Source organism: Rattus norvegicus, chromosome 14 (assembly GCF_021556685.1).
Source record: "Rattus norvegicus strain SHRSP/BbbUtx chromosome 14, alternate assembly SHRSP_T2T, whole genome shotgun sequence".
NCBI classification, from domain to species: Eukaryota; Metazoa; Chordata; class Mammalia; order Rodentia; family Muridae; genus Rattus; species Rattus norvegicus.
The window spans coordinates 13,968,503-13,975,727 of record NC_141547.1 but is presented as its reverse complement, the minus strand read 5'-3'; the positions used below and the strand labels follow the sequence as shown (position 1 = coordinate 13,975,727).

At 41.6% G+C, this 7,225-nt stretch overlaps 1 pseudogene; it reads left to right on the top strand.

Moving 5' to 3' along the window:
- The first annotated feature begins 1,205 nt into the window (after positions 1–1,205).
- LOC134481893 (PRAME family member 3-like) lies at positions 1,206–3,768 on the top strand (annotated as a pseudogene).
- Positions 3,769–7,225: the final 3,457 nt, after the last annotated feature.

Here is a 7,225-nt window from a genome sequence, read left to right as displayed (position 1 = left end):
AAGGTCCAAGGCTGGACCTCCCAGTGTAGGGGAAGATCAGGACAAGGAAATGGGAAGGAGTGGGCGGATGGGTGGGGGAACATCCTCATAGAAGAAGGGGAAGGGAATAGGGTTGGAGGCTTATGTCTGGGAAACCAGGAAAGGGAATAACATTTGAATATCCAATAAAATACGCTGAAAAACCAAAAGTAATTCGGCAGAGTCCATGCAGGTATGGTGCTATAAAAGGAGCTGAGAGTTCTATATCTTGATCAGAAGAGAGCAGCAGAAAACTGGGCTATACTGGACATGGTTAGAGCATAGGAGACCTCAAAGCCCACAGTGATACATTTTGTCCATCAAGGCCATACGTGCTCCAAAAGGTTAAGTTAGTTGATATTGTTGTTATTCCTATGCTTTTTCAAGCTGATTCAGGTCCTTTGGTTCCTCACTATCTCTCCAATTAAGATTCCCAAGTTCAGTAAATTTGGTTGCCTGTGAGTGTCTGCAATTGTCTGAGACAGGTGGTGGCACAGCCTTTCAGAGGACAGCCATAACAGGCTCCTGTGTAAGCACAGCTTAGCATCAGCAATAGTGATGGGATTTGATGTATGGTGATGGGATGGATCCCAAGGTAGGTGGTCTCTGGATGCCTTTCCTTCAGTCTCTAATTGATTTTTGCCCCTGCTTTGTTCTGTAGACAGTAAGAATTCTAGGTTAAACATTTTGAGATGGATTAGTGTTGCCATTCTTCAACTGGGAGACATGTCTATTCACTGGTGGTGGTCTTTTGAGGTTCAACCTCCCTCTGTTGCACATTTAAGCTACTGTCATCCATTTGGGTCCTGGGATTCTCTCCATTTTTACTGTCTCTCTTTCATTCTTTCATTTTTAAAAGAAAGGGTCACAATTAATATATTTTGAGCAGAAAATTATATACATATTTGAGTGACAAAAATCTCCATGATGCAATTGTGGGAGTCTGCCTTTATATGACCAGTTTAGGATGAAGAGGTAAAATGATGTCTCTAACACTGCCAGAGCAGTAACTCAGAATCTTAAAGGTTGTGATTGTAAAGAAGTTTTACAATCTTTCTCTAGAAAATATATTCTTTGCTAACTCCTTCCCCTAGAGATTTCCTATTGGAGACCTCACTCATACTCCAGATTCTGGCAAGGCAGTCATTGCTCAGAAAACGGGTTTGGCCATATCCTCTCTGGAGAAGATGCCAAATGTGCTTTTCCCAGCACTGTTCAAGGAGTCCTTGGAGGGCAGGTAAACCAAGCTTGTGAAAGAAATGGTGGCAGCTTGGCCATTCCCCTGTCTCCCTGTGGGTGTATTGATGAAGACACCTAGCCTGGAAACCTTTCAGGCTGTTCTAGATGGAGTAGACATGCAACTGACAGGAAAGTTTTACCCTAGGTAAGAAATAACCAAGTACCGTAGATGGGAATTCATGGACTACACAATAGAGATTATTAGGGCATGTGGATAGGCTATAAGTTGATCAGAAGTTTCTGAAAACATCTTCATGCAGGGATACATGGTTCTCGAAAGCTATTTATTTTTCTAAGGACATTGCATATGGATTATAGTTGAATGTGTACTAGAGTGAGTGCAGCCTCACAGTAGAATGAGTCTATGCCTGACATTTCCACAACCACTAAGATGTGACTAAGGAGAAATAAGGTTTGACTTACTGAAAGGAAAGTAATCGTGGACAGAAGGCCTGGGAAAGGATCTAGAGTATACGTGAGTCAGTTTGGATGCTTAAACATCATATGTCTTAGCAAGGGGGAGAGATGAGTTTAGATATGTCATAAAAGCTGGTTCAGAGTCTCATGATATTCATATGTTTCACCAAAAGGAGAACAAATCTACAGGTTCTTGATTTGAAAAATGTACACCATGCCTTATGGAACATATGGGCTTGTGCAGAGGAGAGCAGCTGTTCAGTAGAGAACTGGGAGGAAAAGCAAGTAGTGAAGGTCTTGCCCAGAAATACACTGAGGTGGCAGCATGTGAAGTGCATCTGGTCCTACCTTGATGAAACACAAGCATACTTCTTGAAGTGGGCCCAGCAGAGAAAGGGCTCCCTACATTTCTGTTGTGCACAGATGACAATCTGGGATGTGGCACTCCAAGTTCTCAAAGAAATCTTGAATGTTTTTAATCCACAACACATCAGTAAATTAGAACTGAATACAGAGTGGAATCTGTCTGACCAGGCACATTTTGCTCCCTACTTTGTAAAGGTGATAAATCTTCTGAAAGTCTTCCTGGCACCTCTCCACAAGATGACCCTCTCTTATAGCAATGATACAAGAGACAGAGAAGACAAGTGTATCAAGACGGTTATATCTCAGTTCTCCAAATTCAATTGTCTCCAGCATCTCTGTATGTTCTGTGTACATTTTCTTAGAGATGACATGAATCAATTCCTAGGGTAAGTAAGAATGAAGAGCTAGGTCAGATAGCAAAGCAAATCTGTCTTTCTTATCTTAAGAATTAGTGGTGCATGATGACAACAGTCACTAGAAGCAAACATTCAGAGACTCATAAGACTCAGGATTTTATGTCCTGTTTTCATGTATACTGAACTACAAAAGGTAAATTTTCCAAGTGAAATCGGTGTTTCAAATAAACATTTATGAATTAGAGAATTGATTTGTCCATAAGATAGGTAGTAAGAGTAGGCTGTAATTTTTTCAGGGATGATACCCTGGATTTGGGGGACTAAGTACCACAGTGTGAACCTGAGCTATATGCTCAAATCTAAAAGAACAGCCTTATCCCCCAATTTCCATGGGTGAAAACTTTGGAACACAAGTAGCACTGGATGAATGGGACAGGGGGTACAGCTTGTGCTGTAAATGAGAGCATAGGTGACTTCAGAAGGAAGGATAGAATCAAGAACCAATGAGCACACAGTAAATATCGAGATGCCGTCAGGACATTATTTGATGGAAGTTCTTCTGTATGCTTTCTTGCCTTATGAGCTGAACTGCTTTTCAGTTTGAGAGTGAAGTCATTGGATGAACTGTGGGCTGGGCATGACTGAGCAATTTACATCAGGAGGAATCATAACTGATTTCCTTGATCATTTATTCAAACTGACCATAGGGCACGTGGATCCTTCTATCACTCTGTACATTCCAGCCAAATATCTACAACATTGTTAGCCAGAAATAACCCCCTGTTTTATCCCTAGGTGCCTAATGACTCCCTTGGAGATGCTTTCTATCACTTACTACCTAATTTCACAGGAAGACTTGGGTTCCTTCTCCTGCTCTCAGAGCCTATTTCAGGTAAAACATTTGGATTTGAGAGGAGTGATCTTATATGATTTGGATATTATTTCTCTGAGAGGTTTCCTAGAGAAAGTGGCAGACACTCTTGAGACTCTGGATTTGCAGTGGTGTAGGATGGACTCCCAACTCTATGCCCTCCTACCTGCCCTCAGACATTTTTCTCATCTCACAAAGGTCAACTTCTACAGCAATAACTTCTCCATGCACATTCTGAAGGACCTTTTGCAGCACACAACCAACTAGATCAGTATCAATGTAGAACAATACCCTGCCCCTCTGGAATGCTATGATAACTCGGCTGAAGTTTCTGTAGAAAGATTTGGCCTACTTTGTACTGAGCTCGTGGATATACTCAGGGCAATAAGGCAGCCCAAGGGCTTCTCCTTTGCTACAGATATCTGCCACAGATGTGGTGAGGTCTGTGTCTGTCACAATGGGTCCAGACTTTGTTGTTGTTGGCAGCAAATTGGGAAATAGGTCTCCCGTATTTGAATAAATGACAGGCTTGAAACACATCTCTCATCTGGCTCCTAAGAGGCTACTCAGATTCTGACACTGCTCAGATGGTTGAAAATAAAATGATGTATAGTGACTGAAATCTTGAAGGCTAAGCTGGACATGGGGAACAGAAAAATGTACTGTGGGAAGAAAGGCCTTGTCAATTCAGAAACACAATTTTGGCATTGTTATACAGCTTCTGCCCACACAGGATGCTTTAATGTGTAGTTAAACAACTGGATGTTTCTCTCTGAGGTCTTTGATTGTTACCAACCTTGCTACCAGGTTTAGTGTCTAGAAGTTTGAATGGGTGCATGAGTGCAGCAAAGGTCAGGATGAAATTATCATGTATAAAATAAAAGTTTTGTTGACACTTCTTTCCCTTGTCTTTTTCCTCATCTACATTTACAACCCTCTTGTGTGGCTGATCAATTATGTGCACTAAACAATTAAACTAAAGAGAGCAACATAGATACATCTCCAAAGAAGTGGGATTAAATGGATTAGAGTGAAAGACCCCCTCCCAGAAAGGGAATTGTACAAGCCCAAGGCCCTCAACCATAGAAGTAAAAAGTAAGTTTTTAGATATGTGGGACAAGCTGACCCATCATTTAGACGAAACAGACCAGAAAAGAAAACAAAATGCAGAAACCAGACTACATTATGGGCACTGCTCCATGGGCCACCTGGCAGGAAAAAGAAAAAGTCCCTGACCCCCCGGAAGCCCTGACCACCATGTACTTTTTGCTAACTCACTGTTATGATTATAGCCAAAATAGGTAACATACACGTATGCCTCATTTACTCCACCAATCACATCCCTGTAACCATGCATCTGCTACTGTAAGCCTGCTTCTGCTCCCAATACACTATAAAAACCCGTCCCTGGTTCTGCTAGGCGCGCCAGTCTTCCAAATTGACTGGGACGCCCACAGATACCTGTGTATCCTGATCAATAAAAATCCTCTTACTGATTACAGCCTGTGGACTCGGACTGGTCATTGGGCTTGAAGATCTCCCTCCTGAGGGAAGATTCTCTCTGAGAGTCTTACAAGAGAAGATGAAAATACAGTACATTCAGACCAGAGGCACTTTGAACCCATCAGAGATGACCAAAGGAAGAAGACAACCCAGGGCAAAGTAAACAGGCTTTCCAGTCTTGATCTTTATGTCATGTCTCCATGAGATTACTACTGGGAACTGTTACATACAGCCTTTATGTCACTTGTCTCTGGAGCTTTATTTCTGTGATCTCTCAAATTCTACATAGTACCCAAACTTTATGGATAGCTGCCTGGTTTCCCTGGGACTGAGAGGCCTCTGTGCAGTGCTCAAAACTGGTATGTTATTGGTTTCCCTTGAGTCATGCAGTTTGATGTAGACCTTTAGATGCCAAGATATGATAACACATTTTAACTTCTGTCTCTTTATATGAGCTCATTGAAGACCTTGGATTTAATTCCAAATCAAGGTTTAGCTTCCTCTCAAACATCTATGTTAGCCTGTTGATTTCATTATTGTGGTTGATTTTTGAAAAGAAGTCTCTGTTATTCAAGCTGTCCTAGAAATGGCCATGTGTCTCTGGGTAGGCTGGATATCAAAATCCTCCTGACTCAGTAGTCTCCTCAGGGCTGAGTATCTAGCACATTCCCTCATATTACCATTCTTGCAAATGCTCCTTGTGTTTGTTTTTGTGAGACCCTGGCTCATACTGGAGACCTGGAGACCATGTGTCTTTGATCCTCTTGAACTCATAATACCTAGAATTATACTTGGGAGGTACTCAAATATCTTACCTTAGCCTTTGTTTGCATCTTTTTAACATAGCTTTGTTTTATGTCTGTAGGCAAATGGATTACTGAAACAAAATTCATTGTATAATTTACACATGCTGATTATCTAAGTACATAGTAACTGTAGCTACCATACTTAACAACAATTCTCACAACTTTTCTTAGAGCCAAACAATGCATTGTTCATGATTTTTTACTGTAACTATAAGTGGTCCCTGAAAAGATATGTTGCTAACTTATTTCAGGGAGACCTTGTTTCTACTCAGATTGTAGTGGAAAAGATTAAATGTTAAACATATCTAACTTTCTATTTATCATTTTATTTGGTTTTCATTAATTCATTTATTAACTTTACCACCTGATCACATCTTTCCTTTCCTTTCCTCTCTCTGACACTTTGCCCTCATTTCCTGCTCCCATTATTCCCAGAGAAGGAGAGGCACCCAGTCTCCACCCCAAATATATATCCCACTTCCTGGCCACACCACGTTGCTTGAGGACTAAATGCATCTTCTCCCACTGAGGCCAAACAAGGCAGGCCAGCTAGGGGGAAATGGTCCAAAGAAAGTTAACAAAGTTCAATAAGAGACCATCTTTGTTCGTGCTTGGAAGACTTGGGGGGGTGGGTATTAAGAGGGGCTCCTCAGCCTAAGCCTTGTTGAAAACACACAATGCAAGCACCATTTTTACTGTGTGTCAGTCCTGCCTTCTACTAGCCAATTGGTTGTTCTCCGTCATGGGATTTCTTCAAAGCATCTTGCTACCTGCACTCTCAGACAAGAAAGGAGCATTTTTCAATATAATCTGTATGTTCTAAGACAGAAAAATCACAATCCATTAATAGTTGCATTCTATAGACTTGAGTGGATCTTATGGACCAAAGAAATTCTCTTACTTAGTATTTCTCTTGCAGCAATGAAAATCATGACCAAAGAAAATTGGGGAGGTATATTGGACTTCCCCTCAGAGAAGGGGAGGAATACCATGGATATATGCTGACTTATAAAAGTGTGTGTTTTCCTATTGAGGCCAGAAAAGGTAACCCAGTTATGGAAAAGGGAGCCAAAGACAGGTAAAAGTGAGAAGAGTCACTGGAGGAAGTCAGGACAGGAAATCAAAAGAGGTCAGGAACCCGGAGGCTGAAGGATTTAGAGGCCATAGAGGGTGCTGTTTACTGACTTGCTACATTCAAAGCTGCTATTTTTGGCATCATCACATGATACTGGCACCTACAACACATTGGGATTTTCCAAATGTGACTAGTCTGCTCTTTCAGTAATAGCCTCTCATAGGCCCTCTTAATGGGCCCAAACCTCAACTTCTGTATGATCCCTTCAAACATGGGCCTTCAACTGCCACTGAGGCTGTACCTCCACCAATGACCTCTCCTGGCATCTCACAGTGCCAAGCTTCAGATGCTCTCCATCACAGTTCATTCCTTCAAAACCAGCAGCACCTGGGTGACTCTCAAACTACAAATCCCATTGCTAGTGCAGTAGGGTTAGAATTTTCCCATGTCTATGACCTAGTACATGGTGCCTTTTTAAGTGTTCATGCAGACTTCAGAAAACAGAGTGGTAACACTGGAAACATGCTAAATAGCAACATGTTTTTGTTCATGGTGGTGGTGTTGTTTAATCAAC